This window comes from Anas platyrhynchos, chromosome 4, assembly GCF_047663525.1.
Source record: "Anas platyrhynchos isolate ZD024472 breed Pekin duck chromosome 4, IASCAAS_PekinDuck_T2T, whole genome shotgun sequence".
Classification (NCBI taxonomy): Eukaryota; Metazoa; Chordata; class Aves; order Anseriformes; family Anatidae; genus Anas; species Anas platyrhynchos.
This window is the reverse complement of record NC_092590.1, coordinates 22,717,227-22,742,500: the sequence shown is the minus strand read 5'-3', so window position 1 is coordinate 22,742,500 and position 25,274 is coordinate 22,717,227. Positions and strand designations below refer to the sequence as shown.

General features: G+C 36.5%; 1 long non-coding RNA gene and 2 other non-coding genes across 4 annotated transcripts in view; all 3 read right to left on the bottom strand.

Annotated features, from left to right (window-relative positions):
* LOC119716929 (uncharacterized) overlaps positions 1 to 20,948 on the bottom strand; it is a 185,184-nt gene extending 164,236 nt beyond the window's left edge. For both annotated transcript variants that reach the window (XR_011808970.1, XR_005265746.2), the window contains exon 1: positions 20,767 to 20,948. This is a non-coding gene — a long non-coding RNA (uncharacterized lncRNA). The remainder of the gene's footprint in view (positions 1 to 20,766) is intronic.
* Positions 12,810 to 12,883, bottom strand: TRNAN-GUU (transfer RNA asparagine (anticodon GUU)). Its single transcript has one exon. It is a non-coding gene; the product is annotated as a tRNA-Asn (tRNA).
* Positions 12,898 to 13,004, bottom strand: LOC113843678 (U6 spliceosomal RNA). The gene has a single exon (XR_003497346.1). It is a non-coding gene; the product is annotated as a U6 spliceosomal RNA (small nuclear RNA).
* Positions 20,949 to 25,274: the final 4,326 nt, after the last annotated feature.

Below are 25,274 nucleotides of genomic sequence, written 5' to 3'. Positions count from 1 at the left end.
GATTCCCACTAGGTGGTAGTGCCACCACTAATTGTTGACCCTTCTCCTTCACGTTTCTTTTTACTTACTTTGACATGTATGCCTTCCAGGATATGATTAAACATATTATTTTTTAACCAATTGTAACCTTACAAAACTTTCTACTAAAATTTAACTGAAATTTCCATCCTGTGGGAAAGCATTTTACTAGCACCTCATGTAGGACTAAATAGATCCTAAAATAAAATCTGGGAACATTTGCATGACTAGGTACTTTAGAAATCATGACAGTAAATAAATATATGCAAATATAATCTTTCACTTTCAGTCAAATCAAAAAAAATCACTTTCCTACAATGGCCTGAGAGTTGTCACGTGGGAATTTGGCATTCTATTCTTTGGAAATGTCTTCACTACTTGGATAAATTATACTGTTCGAGACTCACCGTGCTGCCTTATCAAGAAAAAATGATTCACTGTAATTTATAAAAAAGTAATCCCAAAAAGCTCATAAGAAAAAATGTTTCAAGCCTTAATTTCCAAGAGACACTTTGCCATGAGAAGGTGGCACTGTTTATTATGTTTTGAAACAAAAAAATTACACTCAGTTCAGTAAATGGAAGTATTTCAGTTCACATCCAGCTGGTTCCAGACACAATGAACTAGTTTTACTTTCCAAGCAATCTGAGTATCAGCTCTTTTGTGTACACAAAATAATGTTTTCTGTTATGGAATCAGTTCAAGATACGGTCTTCGCATGCTCTAGTGGCTATCAGTTATAAGTTAGATACTTTGGATTGTTTTCATGTTTTGTTGTTGTTGTTTTTTCCATTACCATTATACTACCATATATATATAATAATATATAATGTATATAATATACAATACCATACTTTTTTTTTTTTTTTCCAAACAATCCATATTATTCTGTAATGTCATGCGATCATACTAATCTCCACATACTACAGAAGTTTTCAACAGCTCTAGGTTGCTGCTTCTAGATTTTCTAGTGCTTGACAACATGGAAGCTGAGGAAGTCCAAAGTAACAGCAACAAGCTAGGAGATAATACCAAGAATGAAACCAAATCAAATTAAATATATTGTGTCCAAGCCTTGGGCACAGTGGAAAGACCCTAAGCCAGACAAAAATCTATTCACAAGTAACCATACACTAATTATTTCTTTTGGGAGGAAAATTATGTATATGCAAGCTGTTATGTCTTCTTCCAGGGGAGAGACTTCAAGGATAGAATTCTCTTTTTTTGTGGCTGTAGCCATTGCAGATCCCCAAATGTAATTATGGGAAACTATCCTGCCAATTTCTGCTTTAAATAATGCACTCTGACTCATGCATATTTTCTGACTGGCATGAGTCTGACTCATGCATTTAGTATTTCTCAGGGGTCAGTATTGGGACTGGCACTGTTTAACATCTTTGTCAGTGACATGGAGAATGAAATTGAGTGTACCCTCAGCAAGTTTGCCAATGACACCAAGCTGTGTGGTGCGGTTAACACACTGGAGGGAACGAAACGAGTCCTGAGGAGGGCCACAAAGATGATCAGGGGGCTAAAGCACCTCTCCTATGAAGACAGGCTGAGGGAGTTGGGGTTGTTCAGCCTGGAAAAGAGAAGGCTCTGGGGACACCTTACAGCAGCCTCCCAGTACCTAAAAGGGGCCTACAAGAAAGCTGTGGAGGGACTCTTTGTAAGTGTAGTGAGAGGACAAGGGGGCCTTATACTAAAAAGGGGTAGCCTTATATTAAGGAAGAAATTCTTTACTCTGAGGATGGTGAGGCACTGGCACAGGTTGCGCAGAGAAACTGAGGATACCCCATCCCTAGAATTGTTTAAGGCCAGGCTGGATGGGGCTGTGAGACCCCGATCTAGTGGGAGGTGTCCTTGTCTATGTCGGGGGGGTTGGAATTAGGTGATCCTTAAGATCTCTTCCAACCCAAACCATACTATAATTCTGTGATATTTCCAGGTTACAACACAGGTAGTAAAACCATACACAAGGTGAATTCTCAGCTGTTCATTTAAGACATATTCATAGGGCTTTTAGCATATGAAGGACATAAGCATGGCCAGAATGAAGATGCACAACTTGTAGATCTTTGCAAAAATATCTGCAGTCTGTAGCTTGTGAAATATTTTGGCTCCCCTGAAACACTGAGAAATGTGGAGAGTTCTCTGCAACTTAGCAGTGCACTCTGCTCAGTTTCTTCTTCTGAGAATAGAAAAAACTAGCATTAATGAAGCTTTTTTTTTTTTTTTTTTTTTTTTTTTTTTTTTTTTTCCTGATTCCTCTTGTCTCATATGGTGGACTTCAGGACCCAGGTGGACCCCTCTTGTCCCAGCTTCGGAGATGAGGCTGTTGTGCCTCCATGTCCCCAGGTCCAGCCAGCAGCAAGGCTGAGGATGTATCCCTGATAGCATTCACACATGCACAAACACACACACACTGCTGGCACAGCTGGCAACGTATGTTATAGATTCATTAACTGATTAGAAGCCACACCATGAGGAGAATAATCAGCTAGATCTTTGGGCCTTTCATTTTGACCATAGGTTATGACAACAGTACTAAAGGAATGAAGGAGAACACCACACCAAAATTAGACTATTGCCAGAAGGTTTATGTGCAAATAAAACAGATCACACCTGTCATTAGAACATTGCATATTCTTCTCTTTTATATCCTATTTGTGATACTTTTATGGATAGGTCCAAAGAAATGTGTGGCCATTTTCTACTGTACTCGAAATACACAGCTAAGAAAATGATCTGTCCCATTAGCGCTACTTATACAGGCTTACATATTAATCTGTCATCTCACTTATTTGAAGAAAAATAAACATGCAACTAGATTGCATCTTTATGAAGAATAAGGATGACCGGGAAAGTTTGAAAAAGAAAAAGATGACCACAAGAACATATTCCTGCAGCTTGCAAGTGAAGGGTACAAACATAGAAGATGGGTTTGTAAACTTTAATGGTCTTACAGCATTGCTGGACAAGAGGTGAAGAGAAGGCAGAGCAGTGGTCCTGGCTGGTTTATAGACAAGGTGGCAGATGTACCTTCAATAAAAGTTAAGCCTATGGAAGAAAAGACTGACAGCTTCTTTAAGGTCTTAAAGCACTGTGACATGTTGTAATATTCTGCATGTATTCTGCATTTACTAAAATGCCTTACTTTTAGCACAGAAATGTGACTAAAGTATATCATATGACTTAAAACATATTTGCAGATTGTGTATGTATTTTAGAATCAAAGACGATTTGGGACTTGGAGAGATGTCTAAATTTTGAACTGTGATTCTTTATTCCCTGCTTAATTCCCCACTAATCCTTAAGGTCTATAAACTCAAATAATGCCTTAGTTTCCATTGGCATTTAACAGCCCATTTGTGAGAATGACCCTAATATTTCAGGCAAGTCTCTGTAGGGCAGTTGTTTGCCTGTATGGTACCTAAACCAAATCCACCTTTGCACATTAAATAGGGCAATGCTTCTCTTCCAAAGGACAGTAGAACCAATAGAGGCAGGGCAGCATACAGCTTGCATGGAAGAGAAAAGATTTATTTTAAACTACTGGCATTGCAGTGACTACAGCTCACAGCACCAGAGGTTTCAGTTTTCACCTTTCTCTGGGGTGATGTGAATTCAAATCTCTTGCCTTCTCTCTGAACTATGACAGCCACGATGCCATTTGGAAGCAGACTCATCCTGTTGAAGCCAAGTAATTGTGAAGAAAAGCCACCTGGGTGAGAAGAAAAACTGGTATGTGTCTCTGTAGTTTGGTAGTTAACAGCAGTCTCCTGGAGTATGATATTTAACACAATAAAAGGAGCTCAAACTACACCTGCTCTAGCATGGTACAAGTTTTTCTACAGCTTTTTCTGTCCTTTGAACATGTCCTGAAAGGAAAGAATGAGAACTGTTTCATTTTTCAGAGAAAAATCATAGGCCTTTGTCTTACAAAGAGGTTTCTGCACTGACAGCCCTGCAAGAAAGTATACACCTTGTTGAAAGAATTCATGCTAGTTCTAAGAAAAGGCAAATAAACTTATCTCTGTATTTCCATCTCTAGATGCTCAATAACTACATTGTCAAATATTTAACTTTCTTTAGCACCATGCTGAGGGTCTTGATCCTTAACTCAGTAGGACACAGTTTTTTCTCCATTAAATGTCAAAGAATATTTCTTTCTTGCAGTCACTCTTATTTGTAAACAAGGAAAAATAATAGGTAAATGTGACAGAGATTTACCTAACTTGCTGACTATACATGTAAATAGTACAGAAATTTATACTGAATAGCATAGAAGTATAACATGCTGAAGAGAAATAGTCTGTGTCTTCTTAAGACACTTTTTTTTTTTCTTTCAAAGAAATTCTTCTTTCATATACAGCCAGGGACGTGGAGGATATGTTCTTGTATGAAATGGAAGATTTTTACAATGAATATTACTTATTTTTTATATTTCAATATTTTCAATTGAAAAAAAAATGCAAGTTTGAAATCTTTAATATCTGAAGTTTTACTAAGTTTAAGATTAGATAAAGTATTTATATATAAACCCATCTTTTGCCTAAGGATAGGAAAGTGAATCCCCCACACCCTTCCCAGATATATCCAAAGATTTTTACTTATTACTGACATTAGGGTAGGTGCCAATAACAGTTTTCCAGATGGTTGTCATTCTAAAGTGCAACAAAAACACAGATCCTTGAAGCTACTAACAACCTCCATAATTATTATTTTAAGTCTTCTGTGAGAACATTATAAACATTTAAAGTGGATACTCAAAGGGGTTTCTGAGTGACCTTAGGAAATCCTCAGTAGTCTTCTGACTTGTGATGGCTTATGCAAATATTTATTAACAGCTCTTTCTTATTGTCATACAGAATCCATGCTTTTCTCCTTTCCTATCATATAGTACTGAGCCCTGGGAAAATAATGTGTAATACAGTACTGTAAAATTTCATTATTTTACGAAGGTCTTAAAATACTTTGTGTTTTGTATTGCTTGTTGCTTTGTTTCTGAAAATGTTAAATATGGTAAAATGTGTTCAAGTTAAAAATATATTTAGCCTGATGAATCAGCCAAAAAGGTGGAAAATTATTCCATTGTCAGGAAAAAGGATGGAAAATGTGATCTAAAGTATTTCTAAGCACCATAATACCAAAAAAGTGAAAGAAAACTCACAGTTTACAATTTAGTCAATAATTCATGACATTGCTGCAGGTTTTCTTAATTTTGAATAGTTATTTCATGATTTTTGAGCATTTTGAGGTAGAAATACCTAAAGATTTATAAGATACAGTGTATCAACAGTAAATATTTTAATATGTATTTTGAATATATTATTTTGAATATTCCAACCTCCCTGCCCATGGGGAGGTTGGAATATTCAACCATGCCAGGGGAATTAGAAAATATTTAGGGTCCCTTCCAACCCAAAACATCCTATGATCCTACAATCCCATGATTTGTTTGTTTCCAAACAAAAAATGCAAAATGATAAGTAAGATCCTAGAAATTCAAAGGTTAAGTCTGATTAATTTTTTGTACTTATTCAACCTCGAGGATTTTCCATAAAGTCTGCAGACTACGAGTAACTTGAACAGCTGTGAAAGAAATATGATGTTACTTGCACAGTTTTCATTCCCCTTGCTGATATCAAGACTTGAGGAAGGACTATCACCATCAAATATCATAGAATCATAGAATCATTAAGTTTGGAAAAGGCCTTCAAGACCATCTGGTCCAATTGTACCCCTACCACCAATATCACCCACTAAATATAACTGACTACCTCAATATAGAGTCAGGTTTGTAGCTGGGAAGTGTCAAAGTTGGTCATCGCCCATTATGTGGAAATAATGTAAAGAATATTTTAATAGTTGGCAGTGTTGACTACAATATTTAAAGAGAACTGTGAGAAGAGGGAGAAAAAAGGAGCTTTAAGAAACAGAAACACAGAGAGGGGAAGTAGTGAGATGGAATAACAGAGATAAATGCAGAATATACACACAGTCTAGTTGATGGTACCTCATTCCATATCTGAATTCAGAAAGGAAGTTTCTAAGGACCTCATTTCCTCCAGTTGAGTCTAATAAAATGTTAGCAGACATTCTTTCCTTCATCTTCACAAGGTGAGCATTTAAGTGTAGAGCAGGTTGATAAAAGAGATCCATAATGGTTGAGATAAAAGGTATATTGGCCTATGCAAGAACATTATTTGCCTATGCCTCTTGCCAGCACTAAGTTTCCTTTGGTACATCACTAGAGAGTCAGTTAAACAATCTCAAATGTTCTTAAATGCTAATTGGCAGAGCTGAGTGGAAGCGAGCTTGGTTGTTTCAATTGCATCATGCATCTTCTAAGCTCATTTCTCTAAGCATGGGATAAAGTTTTTGTAGCTGATCTGCACTTTGTTTTGTTGGTAGTGTGTGTGTCTTAAAAATCCAATTCTGTACCTACATTCCACGTGTTTATATATTCATATCTGCTCTTTATTTAACAACATCTCTGACATTTAAGGAGGAAATTATTCTTTAAAAAAAATAAATAAATAAATAAAGAGAGAGAGAGAGAGAATGCTCTAAATTCACAATGTATGCCTGGAAAAATTGTGTGGCATTTTAAGTAGAGAAGAATACTTAACTAATTATAAAACTCTTGGGAATGTTCAGCCAATGAAATCCAGTGATTGACTGCATGTTGCTAACCTCCTAGATTTAAATAGACATTGACTCACTGCAAAAGTGGTCATAGCAACAGATTGTTCCATGTGGAGTGGAGAAGGAGGACGTAGAGAAATTGCACCTGAAATACTTTTATACAAGCACAGACAGACACAGTGATATACATACAAACACTTACAAATGTGCTTTCCAAGAGCCATATAAAATCTTTACAACCTGTTAAGAGCTTTGCGCCTGGCAGTACTGGGAGTCTACGCAATCAAGATATAAAAATAAGAATACAACTGTTTGGTTTTGCTGCATCATCTAATATCTTGACTTTGTTCTGCTCAGCAAACAATCCTTAAATCAACTGTAGATTAATCACCAAATTACATAAGCGAAATTGTATGAGAGCAGGTTAATATAGTTTATACATATTTAGTATATATAGATATAAATGAAATCTGAACTTGTAAAGAGAAAATTACTTCTGATTTACATTTACTTCACGTTTTCTTTAATCAGAAGGGCTTGGGTTGTAAAAAGTCACATGCCAACCCACCACCCACACAGTGATATTTTAAATGCTCACTACCACAGCAACATGATGCCCTAATCACTGATGAGTTCTTGAGGTAAATTGATTTTGAAGACTTCGTTTATGAGCCAAAAAAAAAAAAAAAAAAAAAAGATGTTATGGTGACAGTTTGGAACCAAGCAGTCCCATTTCAGTGTGTATACCAATAAATGATAATTAACAATACATACATACATACCACCATGTGAAAGAAAAATATATTGATTCAAAAACCAAAATACTTGAGCAGATGACACAGTAGTGGAACCAGCTTCATGTTACCAGAATAATCCTACAGGAAACTTTTATGCTACGTATACTTAAGGTACTTCCATAGTCTCTTTTAGCATCTGAATAGCTTAGTGTCGTTATGATTCTTGTTATATATTAAAAATAATTAATAATCAATAATAACACCATTGTACACCTAGTGATCTAAGAGTATGGAAAAATTAATTGGGCAAAGATGCAGTAAGAAAAAGAAAACTTTTCCCATTACAGTTATGCTCTTGAAAAGTTGGACTATTTTTCCTCTGAACTGTTGCTGTGATACATGGATGCAAAATTATTACAAGAATGTAGAGCCTTAAACTGCTCACTGAACAGGTTTTTCTTTAGTTGGGTGCTCATAGCAACCTTTAAAAGTGCTGCACTGAATCCTCAGTTCTCTTCATAGAAGAGCTGTCTCACCTCATCAAGATGAAGAAAAAAACCTGTATTGAATATATGCATATATGCCTAGAATATTTGTGTTTTCAGCCAAAAAATGCATGCTAAACTTTGATCCTATGAAAGCAAATCACTCACTGATTTGTTTTCAAAACAAACATACAAGTCTACTGATCTTTTCAGAATATGGAAAAGCTGGATCTAGTTTTGAATTTAAAAATTCCTAATAATGGACTGCTTAAAAACAGTGCCAATCAATTCTTGTTGACTTTGAAATTTCTTTGCTAGAGCAATTCATTAATTTAATACATACAGTGGCTCACAAGCTTGGCAGACCAGAAGATACATGCATGTATGTTTTTTTTTTTTTTTTTTGTTAGTTTGTTTGTTTGTTTGTTTTTTTATCTTCCCTATAAAGTATTTATAGATAGTGTGAGAACATGATAGGAGAAAAAAAGAAACAAAGAACATAACCTGTGAATCTCTCCACAGAGTTTTCTTAGTAGTTATACAGTATCGATAAGCACATCTAACTGCTGGGGTTGTGGTATTCCCATATGATGACAATTACAGTGATATTCTTATCATATTCATAGCCTGAGAAAGATACTTCCCCTCAAATCCTGTGAATCAGTCTATCACAGAGTTCATTTACCCAGAGACAGAGAAATTCTCCCAGAGGGAGAATGCCTGCTGAGTAAAAAGGTGTCGCTGGTTGCTTTAATGATTCTAATAAACTTTGAGAGTGTAGCTAGTCACATAATATATATAATATATATATATGACACTACAATACATAGCATGCATAATATATAGAATTATAATATAGTGTACATATATAATAAAGTTTAAATATTTTTACTAATAACTAGTACTAGAAGATTCATTTTGCTTTACACATTCTTAGTATACATTCTTACATATTTTATATCTGAAGCCACCCTAGTGTAATCTGTAAAATCTTCAGCAGTGAATTCTTATTAGTTAAGATTTAATAAGTTTTTGGAAATGTGCCTACAGATCTGAGAACAATATTAAGTCCTTATCTCACAAAGGAGAAGCTTGCAAACTCTAATGGCATTACCAACAATAATCTCTAGTCCCCTTGGCATTCAGACCAATAGTTTTCAGGGTTTTCTCGGAGAGCCTACACAGTGCTCCCGTGCAAGAGTTGAAAGTATCTTTTTCTCCTTGCATAGGTCATATTCTTTTACAGGCAAATTCCAAATCAACTGTCTTGTAACCGTCTGCACTATTATTTTCAACACAGTTTAACCTTTTTTTCCTTCACTGGTAGTGTTGGAAGCTCCGACACTGTCAGTCATTGTACGGTGCTTAGGGAAGGAGAGCAGCGTGGTGGTGCTTAGCTGCCCCTCACTGTGAGACCACTCCAGCCATACTGAGAACAAGCCCTGCATACACAGCAGTGCAACTGGACCATTCAGCCACAAAGGACAATATGAGATGCAGTACTAGAGCTACAGTCTCAGCAACAAACCAAAGCATTTATTCCAGTTAAACGCTTTCAGGCACTCCAATATAACAATAACGTACTATATTAACAAACGTCATTACATTCTTTATGAAGCAAGGCATGTGTATACATAGCACTATAAAGCACTAATCTGTGGTGGTATGATTATTTATATCTGATCAAATTCATACCAAACTTGACAGAAAAAGGTCTCAATCCAAACTCCATCTAAGCACTTGTTTGTTGTAGATCCAAAAATAATCTAGACATAGTCAAAGTATATAATTAGTTTCCTGGTCTGGATGTTATAGAAACTGCAGTACAATTCCAAATATAACCAACCATACTTTATTCAGAACAAAGTAAAAATACCTCAGATTTTATCCCTAGATTTTAAATATTATTTTCACATTTTTAGAAAAATTATAACATATTTAGAACTCAGAGATGAGTAGTAGATAAAGCTTTTGTGAATTTCAAAGAGATTAGGTTTACATGAACCTAAACATTGATGCCTATTTGTTGTTCCTTTAAGAGATCAATTTGGAGATGAGTTAATAATAACTTCAATAATAATAATAATAATAACAGTAATAATAATAACAGTTAATAATAACTTTTGAAGAACTAACTAGCACCAGTTAAAGTTGATGGAAATGCTTATGTCTGAAGCTGCTAGAACACAGCTTATCTTTTAGTACAGAGAGGGATTTCTCCATTCTCACCTTTAAAAGGGGATAGATGCTTTAACCCACATATTCCAGGGCTCAGGCTGAATGAGGTGAGGCAGCAGCAGGCACTGCCCCTGACCAGCTACAAAACCAAGCTGCAGCCAGCTCAGGTGGAGGTAAGCGCTGCTAAGTGCCGAGACCCTGCACTGCTAATCTATGCAAAGCCCGCTGCCATCTTCTGTCAATGGCAAAAAATGTGTTTAACGGGCTATGGAAGGCACTGCTTGAGCATTTACAAGACCCACATGGGGATATGTTAAATATGTTAAGGGCTAAGATGTTTTTATCTTATCTTTATCTTTTATTTTTTTTTATCTCATCTAAAAGATGTTCACTTTTTAGGGAAATCCCATTAGAAGAATAAATTCAAACAGCTCATGGTTTTGCTTACAGCTGCTTTCACAAAAGTGGAAATATCAGTCTTCTGATTTACCTATGGCCCTGTCTCGTACAACTTGTCTTCAAAAACACTCCTAGAGATTCTCAAAGAAAAGCCCAAGACCTGAGGTACTAAGGTAGCATTATTCTGCAAATTCAAACAGATCAAGTAGCAAGATTTTCACGGTTCTCCACATAATTGCATTATGCGTGGCGCCTTGTGACATATGCAGGCTTGGCAGAGCACACATTGTCTCGTCACTTTTCAGCAATGAAACTACAAACACGAAGTGTCACTTATGATTCAAATGGTTCATAATGTACCAGTGCTTCAAGTGGATGAAATAATCACTCATTATCAAAGTCAGCTATCAAGAAATCGTGGTATTGTCTCCTTCTTTGCTGGAGTGAGGTGAAGGCAACTAATTGATTTATTAACCAAAGTCACTGATTTTACCAAGTCACTGGTTTATTCTTTTTTTCCAGAGCAGCTGCCACCTGAAATTCCCTTTAAAAATATAACAAACATATATATATATATATATATAGTATATATATATATTTATTTATTTATATATAAAATATAGATAATATATATATATATTATATATATATAATATATAATATATATATTATATATATATAACAAATATATATAGCAAATATAACAAAGGCTCGGTGAACTGGTTTTTCTTTGAGATTGTACTTTTCAGAACAGCATATGCATTTACTTAAATGAAATCTCAGTCTCTGGCCTCCCTCCAGGTTCTTAGGCATATCATAACATTTAGAAATGACAATTAAAGCATCTCATGATTTTCCACTACAATACCTTAACTAATAATTTCTCTAAAAGCAAAAACATTAAAAGCAAATAAAAATCAAGATCTACAAAAATCTACCAAAGCAGAGTGATAGAAACTGCTTTTTAATCCTCAGTTGAGTTCACATACAAAGCCCGTAGTCTCTTTCAAAGCCTGCAAAAACAAAAACAAAAATTCTTTCCATTCAGTTCAGGAGGATGAAAATACAACTAGGCTTTTTTGATTTCTAGAAGTATTGCAAGTTCTTAATTCTGGAAATTACCTACTTCTAAGCCCTTATCATCTGATTTTGTTGATGATAACCAGAAATCACCAACATTTCAGAACTTTATAATACAAGACTAATACATTAAAAGTCTACCTAAACCCTCTACCTAAATCAAATATGCACATGCCATCTCTACACATCCACAAGTTTCTCCTTGTAAGTGAAAATATCACCCAATAGAACAAGAAAGGATTAATATATTTTTTAGTAAAAAAAAATATAATTCCTTGGATTATTGTTACTAATAATTATTTTCTCTAAACTCTCAGGTTACAGTTTGTCTATTAGCAGATAAAAGATGTAGCAGATATTTGCTGAGTATATTTTCTTAAGCTACCTGCATGTTTTTAGAAGAAATCACTAGTAAAGCTAGAGTTTGTGGGCAGCACAAGACAGGATGAAAGAAATGCCAATGAACCTAGTGTTCAGGGTACACAGCATGGGGTAACTGCAGCCAGGAACCAGGCAGCACAAGAAGTTGCTTGCTGACTGTAACTGCTCTAATACATTTTGTATACGTTACTACACATATAGGTATAGGCATTCCACAAGTTTCTAGGGGCAATTCTAGGCACAGGATGGACACAACAACCTAGTAGGTGCTTTGCTGGACCTGCTGCATGCAATCTAGAATAAACTGTTCAGATGTGCAGTAACTGATGGAAGTATTTGCTGCAGTGACCAGGAAGCAGCAGAAGTTCACAGAATCACAGAATTGTCTAGGTTGGAAGAGACCTCCAAGATCACCGAGTCCAACCTCTGACCTAACACTAACCAGTCCTCCACTAAACCATATCACTAAGCTCTACATCTAAACGTCTTTTAAAGATCTCCAGGGATGGTGACTCCACCACTTCCCTGGGCAGCCCATTCCAATTCCTAACAATCCTTTCAGTAAAGAATTGTTTCCTAATATCCAACCTAAACCTCCCGTGGCGCAACTTAAGCCCATTCCCCCTCGTCCTGTCACCAGGCATGTAGGAGAACAGACCAACCCCCAGCTTGCTACAGCCTCCTTTGAGGTACCTGTAGAGTGTGATAAGGTCACCCCTGAGCCTCCTTTTCTCCAGGCTGAACAACCCCAGCTCCCTCAGCTGCTCCTCCTAAGATTTGTTCTCCAGACTCCTCACCAACTTTGTTGCCCTTCTCTGGACTTGCACCTCCATGTCCTTCTTGTAGCGAGGGGTCCAAAACCGAAAAACATGGGCACCCACGTCCCTGGGTGGGCTCGAACCACCAGCCTTTCGGTTAACAGCCGAACGCGCTGACCAATTGCGCCACAGAGACCTGTGACATCCTTCAAAAATATGGAATACTTCATGAATTTGTGTGTCATCCTTGCACAGGGGCCATGCTAATCTTCTCTGTACTGTTCCAATTTTAGTATATGTGCTGCCGAAGTGAGCACAAGGGAGGAGGGTGAGCAGCAAGACATTAGGCTCAGGATGGCAGAGTTCAGCATGCTCAGGGAAGTGAGAATTTTTTACTCAAAATTCTCCATTCAAAACAAAACAAAACAGAAACAAACAAAAACACATGGGATGAATTTTCCACTATGCCCACTGCATATCACCATGTATCCACATGCTCAGCTTCTTTCCACTTATTTAGAAGATTTCCTTACACTGCAAGCATTCTCATGTACCCAATGGTTCTTTCTGAGATTCAGTTGTGCTCCCAAAATCTTTTCTCTAAATGCCACGAAGCATTGTTAAAATTGGCACTAAAACTAATCTGGCGCACGTCAACACCAAATGTCATAGCTGCACATAGCTGGCCTGTAAATAATTCCTCAAATGGCACCAGTGTAACCACGGTAATAAAACAAATAGGCTGCCATTAAGTATCAAATAAACAGTCTGGAAAAAATGAAATATGCTACATCAAAAAATGCATTTACATTGTTTTGGGTGGGCATGTGACTTCACAATTTCTAAAAGAAATCCTTCATCACATTCACAGTATCACATCATACAAAGATATGCATCAAAATTTGTACTTTTTAAAAAAGAAGTTTTGCTGGCAAGTAGTAGTTATTTTGAGTCGGTGAAGTCCATTGAACTCAGGAAATATGCTGTCACATCAATAAACAAAAGGTGGTTAGGATTTGATAAAAGTGTGGTTCTTAAGTAAGATCACAATTGAGATATGAAATTTAAATGACTTTGATGACAGTTTCTTACAGGCTTGACTTTCTATATTAAAACATTGATTTTACAATGGGATGTTGAATGATTTTTGAGTATTTTTATCTGTCTTAAATAAATAAGAAATCTTTTCTTAAATGACTGGAAAGATGGATATAGGTGTCCACTTCATTTAAAATCAATTTCTTTTTAATATGAGGTCACTTTCATTGGGTCAGGTTCTAGAGGTTCACCTAGAAAAATAAAGATTAATTATCACTCTAAGATTTGATGTCTTTTCCCACAAGGAAATATGCATAAAATTACAAGCATAAACTTTGGAAGATAATTTTGACATTCAGCATCTAATGAACATCCTGGGGGCAGAGTGTGTGTGGAGGGAACCAGACTTGGATCAACATAGTCAAAGGCACATGCCTCTAGAGCCAAGTCAATTTTGTTTGTTTCACTTCCTGGAATGTAAAATGGGAAAACAAATATATATTGTGATCAAATGAATTCAGGTTGCTGAATTACCTCATAGGATTTAGAGAGATCAAGCGAATTTTTCTATAACAAAGCACTCATCGTTTTTGGCATAGGCAAAGATCAAATGTCAATGTAGCTAACACAAAGCCAAAGTTTGGGAAAGCTGCAGCTGAAACCACTAGTGAGAAAGGAAAATTTATAATTTGACAGACAATCTCTGATAGATTAATCTTTTGTATAGTGTGTGAGGACATTACTACCCTAACCTATGCCAAACCTATTTCTGACGAACAGTGGTGTCCTGTAGAGAGAGCAGAGAATAAGCTGCGTGTTCTTACAGTTGCTTTGGTTCTGACAGTATCACAGTCTGGCTGCGAGCATCCAGATCTTGAAGAAATAATTTTAACTACTCCTAGAATTAAATATATTTTCAACCTAATTGTTTGAGCCTGCCTTCTCATACTTACATAATGTTAAACTCACTGTCCTTTTAATGTTTCATTTCCTAAGTTGTTGCTACAGGCATTAAAATAGCAGTTAACTGCATTTTGGAATGTAGATGAGCTGTGACCTAATTTTTTTTATATTTTTTTTTCTCAGTGCCAAAAGCACTGCTTTTCAAAACAAGCTGTATAAAATCAAAGATTTGCTGAAATTTAATAAGGAAAAGCGTTCAGTTCTAATCCATCAATACAAGCACAGTCCTGTAGTTCATGGAAGTGAATACACCATAGTCAGTGAATTTGGTGGGTGCTTTGCTCATGTTAACCAACTTATAGTATGTAAGATTATCAAACTGATGTTTCTGTTAAAAGATTTCTCAGCTACTATGGAGAAGTGCTGTCCTGGTCACACAAATGTAGGTTCTGTGGGTACTATTCAGAGATAAAAATTGCATTTTTGTCCATTCATTTAAAGCAATAAAAATCCATCAGTGACATTTATAATGAAATAATTTCTAATCAAGGTCTGTCTTTCAGGCTGAATAATCCAGTAACAGTGATAAATTTACATATCCATGCAGATTACCAGACTTTACTGACTATTTTGAAATAGCAGTTTCGTGGCTGCGTTGGCCAACAGAATGAATAAATTTAACAGCTGAAAGGAAGTTAGTAAAGCACAATGGTACCCGGGAGATCAAGTTTTTCCTCAGGCTTCCTACTGGCAATTTCTTGTAGCAATTCTCTATGCATCAGTTTGGTAATTATAAACATGAGGTAAGTATTATTTTATTCTGTTATCCTGTCTTCTCTGTTCAGATTGCAAGCTCTTCAGGACAGAAATGTGTTCAAATCTATTCATACACTGTTAGATCTATATATGTCTATACACCACGTCCAAGAACTATGAATAACTCAGCAAGCATGCTTTACTTACACTTGCACTTTAAAAAAAGTATAAGGATTTGATGTATTAAGTGCAACTGTAATACATTAATAACTTTGAAGTAGAGTTATAAACATTTCCTGGATGGATTCAGTATTTTTTTTTTTTATTTCAGAAATAAAAGGAAAAAAAAAAAAAGTACCTCAGTTGGAAACACTCTGGAAATTAGTTTTTCCAGAGACAAGATATTCCTTCCTGCAAAAGCACTATAGTCTTCACTGTAGTTTTCTGAGTTCTGTGTAAAAGTGACATTTGCCACTGTACTCTTAGGAGGTAATCTAATCCACAAAAAGCAATACTGCACACTAATACTAAGATACCACAGTACCCTGTTCTCTGGATTTCAGCTTGATTGATCTTAGGCTGCTAAACTTTTGTAATGAGATATAAACAAAAACATTCAGAGGAAAGATATGTGTAATAAATATGACTCCTCAATGCTAGAAAACACTCCCATCATCTAGGGTAAAAGAGAAAAAGACATACCCTTTCCCTTTTCGTATGAGTAATGATGGTACCAGTTATCTCATTTATTACACTTCCTGATTTGTTTAAGTTCTCATAACTGTGAGCTATTGAGATGACCTGTAGAATTTTTATATTGATTAGGAGAAAAATAGTAAACCTAGACAAAGTACGACTATTCAGAATCAATGGTGATGTGGAATTTTGTAGCCAATCTTTATAAAATTTGTGATGTAACATAATAGCTCCATTATAATCCATTGATACACTTGTATCAGACTTGCTTTCAGCCAAGAATTATGTTTTGTCTTATGTATTCAGATAATTTACATAATATTACCAGATATGACACACAATTTGCCATTTGCCAAATATATATATATACACTGACAAGTTGGAGAGCTGGGCTCTCCAATAACCAAATATATGAAATTTAACAAGATCAAGTGTTGGATTCTGTAGCTGGGAAGAGGCAACCCTGGCTGTACGTACAGACTGGGGGATGAGGGGCAAGTTAAACACGAGCCATCAGCATGCCCTGGCAGCCAGGAGGGCCATCCATAACGTGGGGTGCATTAGGCCCAGCACTGCCAGCTAGGTGAGGGAAGGGATTGTCCTGCTCTGCTCTGTGCTGGGCAGCCTCACCTCGAGGATGGTGTGCACCACAATCTAAGAAGGACATAAAGCTATGAGAAAGTGTCTAAAAGAGTTCTATGAAGATATTGTATTGTCTAGGGAGCAAGATGTATGAAGAGAGGCTGAGGCCCCTTGGTTTGCTCAGCCCAGAGCAGAGCAGGCTGAGGGGAGGCCTCATGGCGGCCTGCAGCTCCCTCACGAGGGGAGCGGAGGGGCAGGCGCTGAGCTCTGCTCTCGGGACAGCGACAGGACCCGAGGGAACGGCATGGAGCTGGGACAGGGGAGGGTCAGGCTGGGGGTTAGGGAAAGGTTCTGCACCCTCTGGGGATCCCTTTGTGGATCACTTTCAACTCTAGATATTCTATGATTCTACGAACAATCCTATGAGAACTGCTACCTGTTACATATGCCATCAAAACAGTTAAACTTGACAGCTTCTACAATCATTTTAGCATTACATTTGAGTTCAGTAGTTTGTAGTAAAAATGGTAAAAATACAGTTATGATCAGTCAGAATCAAAACAAGTTCATCAAAAGAATTTTCTTTGGAATTTGGACAATTATAATAAGTGGTTTTGTATCTGTCTCCAGCCCCTACACATTCTATTCAACCTGCAGCTATTTTGCTGTTCAGTAGTAGTAAACAAAGAATAAAAATATCTGTCAAAATGGTTTTCTTAAAGACCTGTCATTATAGCAGATTCTGCTGAAATCCCATATAACTCAGAACAGGCCCTCAAAGATCAGAATTTTAAAAAGGGAACTGTAAATAAAAGTTTAGTTAACTTAGTATTATACCTTGTTTTGTTCTGTCCATACTCCATCTTGCTTCTGAAACCTTTTCCAACATTGTATACACAATTTTTTCTGCCTTCTGGACATATTACCTCCAGATAATCTGAGACTCGAAGATACTGTGCATGTGCTTTGCATATTAAGCCATGATTGTTCTACTTATCTGTATTTCTAGAGGCTTGAACAAATATATGTCATGTGAACGATCCCCTATTAAATCTTGTTTATACTTGGCATGACGTTCAGTATCAATATCATTCAGGTTATTAGAATTTGTGTATCAAAATGATTGCAAAATTGAACAGATGCTTCTTAGCTGGCTCAAAAGCAGTCTGTAAAATGAAAACTGTAGTGGGCAAGTCTTCCAAACAGAGGCACAGGCAAGAATGAAGTACTACAATCACCATAATAAAAGGAACAAAGATTCCATTACAGTACCACAGGAAGATACAAGGAAGAGAGCCAGAGGACAGATAGATGGAAATTTAACATAAATTTTAACACAAGGTGGGAATATCTGCCAAGAAAGGCAAGACAAGGCAAGATTATGATCTAGCCTTGCAAAAGGCAAATGCCTTTTTGCCTTGCAAAATTATGATCTTACCTTGCAGGGTAAAAAGGTAAAATATGTAGCCAATACAATTAGTCAAAAATTCATAAGTAAACAACAGTGGAACTATAGCTGAACAGAAATGTTGCTGGTTACAAACACATGCAGAAATTAATAACTTCTGAGGGTCCGAATGAGCTACTGAGAAGAACAGAGAACATAATGATAAGCACTGAAATAAAAGGAAATTGATAAATTCATATATTTGAAGAAGTGTCATTAGCCTAAAATATTTACTCGTTATTTGAATTAAAACACTAATATAAGTGTGATCTAGACATCTAGTCTTGCAGGGTTAGGGTCCCTAATATGTGACTGCTTACTGCAGAAAGTATAAGATGTCCTCCTTTAATTCCTTTTCGATCACCAATATGCAGTGATTCTTTTAACTGAAAAATGAAAACTGTCTTAGCATCTTTTCAGCTTATAAAAACACAGCAATAAATGGGAATTTATCCAAGACAATGAAGTAAAATGATTATTATCTACCTAACAGTAACTAGCCCTGGTTGTAATTGGGATTGAGGGTTCTTCCAAAACTAGAGATATTATAATCATACTATTTAAATCAGCCTTAGAGGAACTTATTATCTACTGGAAAAAAAAAAAATCCTTTAAAAAAAAAGATACAATATTTTCATCTGAATGAATAATTCATAATGAATACTATAATTAGCTAACTTGCTTATTTCTTTTTTCTGCTCAAGGTTTGTCCAGGAACAGATTGTCACTTTCACACATTTGGTTTTTATTCAGCATGATTTTTCTTAATTAATCCTTGGGTGAGTAGTTGTTTGTGAAAAGTTATCAAGAATATACATTTCTCATGAATTCAAATTACTTTTCTTTAGTGTTGTGTGTGTGTGTGTGTGTGTTTGGTAAAAGCATTTGGTTTCTTTCTGGGTGAGTAATTTTGTGGAGTTTGTATTGATACGGATTTTGGGAAAAGTTTTAGGTACCTGTTTCAACACTATATGTATTGCACATACTTATAATTAGCATAATAGTGTATTACTATATTAATAATTATTAATAACAAACAATAACAAGTGTATTATTATACTTAGTTCACATAGTTATAATACAGTAACTGCATTGAAATAGATGCCTAAATAACTAGACATCAGTGATGAAAAATAAGAAACCTGAGTCAAAGAAAGTTGCTTTGATCACAATTACATTGCAAATAAAGCCTTCTGATTTTGATCATTACAGTTTCTGACCTGCATCCACCATTTTAAATACAGTTTGTTCTCAATAAATAGATGGGATGGGTGGATAGATAAATAGATGCATGCTGCCTGCAATCACAGCTGACCTATGATTTTCGAACACCTTCCCAACCTTACTGCCTTGGTTATGTATTAATGCGAGATGACAAGACTTCACAGGCAGATTAGAGATTAATCTTTTGTGGGCATGTAGATACAGATTCACCATACGAACTGCCCAGTATCTACATCAGTGTTTTGTAACTAGTCATCCAGACCTTTTCTTGCAATTGGAAATTCCATGCTAAACTGGGGTGTACCGTTGTCACAAAACACTCAACACTGCAGAATCAATGTTAACTACATTGCAATATATGACTACAGCACACTCTGGGTGATTCAGAGGCCCTGCATTTACATAAAAGTAAGTCAATGAAGTTGTCGTGAATACTAGTGTAGACAATGTTAGAGGTATATAAATATATATGCAGGATGAGAAACATATCCTGGAAAACTGCTTAATTTGGTGAAAAGTCCTGGAAATCATGTAACTACAGTGCAGACCCCTTCTTCTTCATCAGCAGTAATCTTACACTGAGCTCACTAAATAAGGTTGGGCCTTTGCATGTAAATTTAACATAGGATTACTTAATTATTTTTACATAGGTGAATATATTTTCCAGAAATACAAACTCAAAAGAAGTGGAAACAGTTCCATGACTACAAATGAGTGAATGAAAGTTTTTGTAAACCGTGACATTTTAAAGATAGCCTGTCTCTTCTTGTTTGTCCTTCCCTTCCCTTTTTTATTTTTAAATTCTTATTTACAGAGGTGTTCAGAGTCCTGCTAGCTGTGAGAACAAGACAGGCTGGCAGAGCATTATGCTTTTGAAAACTGTAAATACTAAATATGCTCTCATAAGTCTAGAAAATCAATTTATATATGATTCCAAATGAAAGCATAAGACTTGGTAGATATAACTAACAGAGCTATCAGAAATAAAACATACACTTTTTAAATGTACTTGATTTAAGAGATATAGCCTGTGTTTACTTTGTAACAGCAATTAAAATAAGCCTTAAAATAAGACTGCAAACAATTTTCCAACAGATCTAAGTAGAATTTTTTTTTCTATGTGTAATAATGAGTCAGTAGATATTATATTTTTCTACTGTGCTGCAATGGTTTCTTACACAGTACAACAGAGACCAAAAGTAAATGTGTAGATTTAAACCCTGAACTATATCCAGTAGAAACAGTGAAAATGGGGGAAAATACCATGTATTTCTTCAGTAAAATAGCAGTTTTTTAAGCTTCATGTTACATTAATCACTGGGGATGCTTCTGCAATGCAAAAACACCATATGCCACTAATTCATCTTAAAAAAAAATAAAAATAAAAAAAATAAATCTCAAGAGCATGGAGATTAAATGTGGAATTAAGTTACCTTGGATGTAGCATCCAGCTGGAAGACAAAACTGAGACTGAAGCTTCAGAAAGTGATGTCCCACCTACTTGGTCTGACAAAGGCCTCCCTGGTTCAGCACCTAGGCTGTAATAAGAGCTACATCAAAGAGTGCTCGGTACTGCAAGTTCCTGACTGATCCCATTGTGCACTCTGATAGCCAGAGAACTGATTGTGGTGGACTGGAAAAGAAACTGCTAAAACACAGCTATACAATGACAGCACTGAGATGACAGCTCCTATTAAGATTGCTGCCAAAATAGTCCTCCGGAGGTTGGATAATTTGCTAGAACTGTTGCTACCCTACTAGCAAGATCAGTTCAATCTTCTTTTACAATACTGAAACAAAGGCACATTAACATATGGTGCAGATCTGTATTATCTGTGTAATTCTCAGCTTTAAAAAAAAAAATTAAGTGGACTGGCTTCTGCAATGACAAGGAAATAATGACGTTCAAGGATGAGCTTCCCTTTACTGCAAGCTTTCAAGGATGAGCTTCCCTTTACCTGGTTTAGGCCTGACACACTCTTCAGAACTACAATGATCAAAAGCTACATCTAAAATACTTCTTTTTCTTCTCTGGAAGAGAACCTTCTCATTCTCATTTTGCTAGTACAGGCACAGCTGAGTATATATATAAATATATAAAGTATATAAAGTACATAAATTTGCCTAGAATTGGTATCGTTATAAGGATATCCTTATTGTTATCCTATTGGTATCGTTATAAGGATATCCTTAAATCCACACATATGTCTGGAAAACTATCCTACATTTACCAAGATAACCTACTGTGAGTAGGACAGCTGAAAGTTGTGTTTGTTTGGAAAGTTATTTACACTTAATTCTCTAGATATAATATGCTAACACCTGTCACATTATCAGTTTTTTTTTGTTTGTTTGTTTGTTTTGCAGCCTCCTAAAAGCCACAGAAAGCATGCAATATTATTTTGATTGCAGAGGCTGCACAGACATTTTTCCATCTCTCAGCTTTGTGCAAAATCTCAGCATACCCCAATTTCTTTCTGATAGTGAGGGTATGAAGAGCAGATGGCAGCCTGCCCTTTTCTCATGGCACTGGACCTGCACTTCTGAAAACTAGCTGTGTGTGCAGAACATCGTGACAAATTCTGTTCATATCTCCCCTCTGTACAGGGGATGCTATATATGGACGGCATTTGTTTAGTTGACTCCTGCTGACCTGTATAGCACTGCAGGCAAGAAAAGCTTTTGCCAGCTTGTGGTGAGATGGTAAATTCCCAGTGTGGACATATCTCCTTAAAAATGATGTAATTGTGGGGGGCAGTAGCTGAACCTTAGTGCAATTATAAGAAGGCACCTGCCCCCTAAGGCATTAGAGACTGACTACCATTTCTCACTCCCAGTAAGAGCGTCATGTTTGAAGAGTTCTCTGACCCCCAATTCAGGACTCATGTTAGGGGAGCAATGTACATCACAGCTGTCAGCCTTGGGATTTAGGTTGACATTTCCATCTTAACACTATGAATACACTGAGCTTCAAAAGTCTAGGAGCAGGCCTGTGATCCAGACTGCAACCCAGCCCTTTTCTGAGACCGGCACAAGGATTATGTTTTACAGCACTAATTAAGAATATTCTGGGTGGTTAACTTAAAGCACTGCTACACAACAAAATATCAGTGTAAGAAATATCTTTTGTTATATTTGAAACTGGTGTGTTGTGCATCATAGCACGTTAACAAAACCAGCTGTACTGACACCCCCCTGGTGTCTGTAACAGCCATGCCAATACAAAAGCATGGTGTGTAGGGAAGGTAGTGTTGCTGTGGCAGCTGGAAAGGTTCTTCTGGCAGCCTATGCTGCATCTCCAGCAGGAGCTATGCCAGCGTGGCTATACTAGGAGCAGCTCTGTAATGCAGATGTGTTCTGAAGTATCAATGGAGTATAATGCCTGGAAATGGAAAACCTTCTGAAGCTGGTACTGCTGCTGGCAGAAGAGGGATGTTTTATATTTTAAATAATATTAATTCTTTGCCAGAAAATGTAGAGCCATGAAAATGACATTGCAGGGCATGCTGGTACAAGCTTCTTGGGCATTGTGCAATTCCATCCAGATACCATACCTGCTGCAGGACAAGTTCACTTTGCAGGGTATGTATGGGGATGTATATTTGTTTAGGTGCCTTCTGCTTTGAACCTCAAGGCAGGTATATTTGCACCATATGGTCTTCTGAAGTCCTCAGTAAGACTACAATTTGGCAGCTGTCCCTTTGTCATTTCCAGAGCTCTTTAAAAACTTGAAAGGAATCTGATACTATATTTCAGATGGTGATGAGGAAAAAAAAAAAATGAGTACGGAAAGAGTTCATCATACTTCATCATAAACATGGGGAAACCATGTCTGAATGCTGTTCACTAGAAGGCTCAAAAGCTGATTAGCAAATCCACAAATTAGCACTGATGTTGAAAGCACTGATAAAAAAAATCAATCAGAAAATTATCTACCAATATGGATCAAAGACTTAAAACCTTTATGGCCACAATATGAAACATATGCATGCCAAAAAGATATACTTGAAATGACAGTACTTATGAAGTTCCTTCCTCAGTCCTATGACAGAGACCTGGAAGATGGGCAAATGTAGGTAACAATGCAAAGCCTTTAGCTTCTTTTCAAAAGGGGTAATCTGCAGTTTCATCTGAAGACTAATTTACAACAAATAAACACCGCAATTTCGGAGACAAAATGGGAGGATAGGAAAAATTATTTTCTTTCATCCAGGCTTCTTGCCCGTCATCAGCACACAGGGCAAATCCCCAACAATCTACATTACAGTTCACACTACTAAGAGCCAGTTAAATTTTCACAGGGTATATGAAGAGCATGGAAAACTGTAGGCCTATTTCAGACTGAAGGCATTGAAAGGTTGAGAGCTGGCAGCCACCTTGCGTGGTGTATTTGTGCTGAAGTTAAGCAGGTACATGGCCTAGCCTCAGCTCAGACCTAAGGGGTGAAGTAGCAATGTTCCACATACAGGAAGGAAAACCACCTCAGCTGAGTGTACACTAGGGAATATACTCTATACCATTGGACATAATTTCCTGTCTCCAAATAGATAAATCCCTTTGCTCTTGCAAATCCCACCTCTTAGCTCATATACAGAACAGATTCAACATGGGATCATAGAAAACATGGGGTCATAGAAAAGATGTTGCAACTTGCCTGCTTTACCTTGTATATAACATACAGGCTGGAAGAGCAAATTAAATTATTGTTACTAGATTTCTTACCATAGTCCATAGTTTGATTGGCTTTATTGCCTTCTTCATTATGTTTCTGTATGTCTTGCTTTGCTACAGTGTGTTGCACATGCCCAACATACAGGCAAGGCAATTTATTTGTTGAGGGCCAGGACATGGACATGTCAGATGAGTCACAACTAGAAGTACCAAGATTTATGGGGTCCACAGACACAGCAACTGAAACTAAATGTCATTCAGATCCCTGTCTAGTAAAATACTCATTTCTTTAAGCTAATTACATAGTGCATATAAATACAAGAAAGAGACTTGATTAAAAAGAAAATTGTACTCCCACTTCTACTTACAGATGTGAAATAAAAATAAATTATTTTAGTCATTTCTCCATGAGTGCCCAAGACACCACACTTCTAATGAGCATATGTAACTTGCAACCCACGTATTGCCACTAAGATCCTTTTCTTCGTACCTGCTGTTATAGCTGTAGAAACCCAAGAGGACAACGGACGCCATAGAATATGGCTGTCTGAAGATAATAAGCATTTCTAAAACTGTTTAGAAAGTTTAAGATATTCTTCTATCAGGGGATTTTTTTTTAAGTTAGCGAATGAATACATAGTATTTAGCACTTTATAGACTACACATACATTAACAATCTATTTGATACAAGGCTATTATTTCTACACATCAGAATTACATGCTGAAGAAACAGGCTGTGAAATATTGTCATGGATATTGACATTTCAGTTTTCAGATGAAAAACAGAAGTGCGTAGTCTTTTTCTTGATTATGGCTTTTTTGCACCATTATTTAGCTGAAAAATCTAGAACAGCATTTTTCCAATGGAGGCGAAGTCCGCGTTGCATGTGATTTTCTAGAGCTGCTTTGGTCCACATTTTGACATCCAGAATCTTAAGAGGATGAGTGTGAGTGTAGGTCTTAGCAATACTGGAAATTGGTGCCAGTCTTGCCACAGATCACTTGCAAAAAAATCCAGTTTGAACAGAAGCATGATATTGGAGTTCAAGTGTTGGTGAGGGTGAGAGCATGATATTGGAGTTCAAGTGTTGGTGAGGGTGAGAGCATGTACAAAAAACATTGTCATAATCTCAAAAATAAGCATTTGAAAAACAGTGAAAGAAATGTAAATTATTTTCCAAAGAATGAGATGTCATGATTTTGAAAGAGCAGGTTACCAATTTTTTTGGTAACTTTTATTTTTCTCACTGAAGAAGTAATATTCTAATCT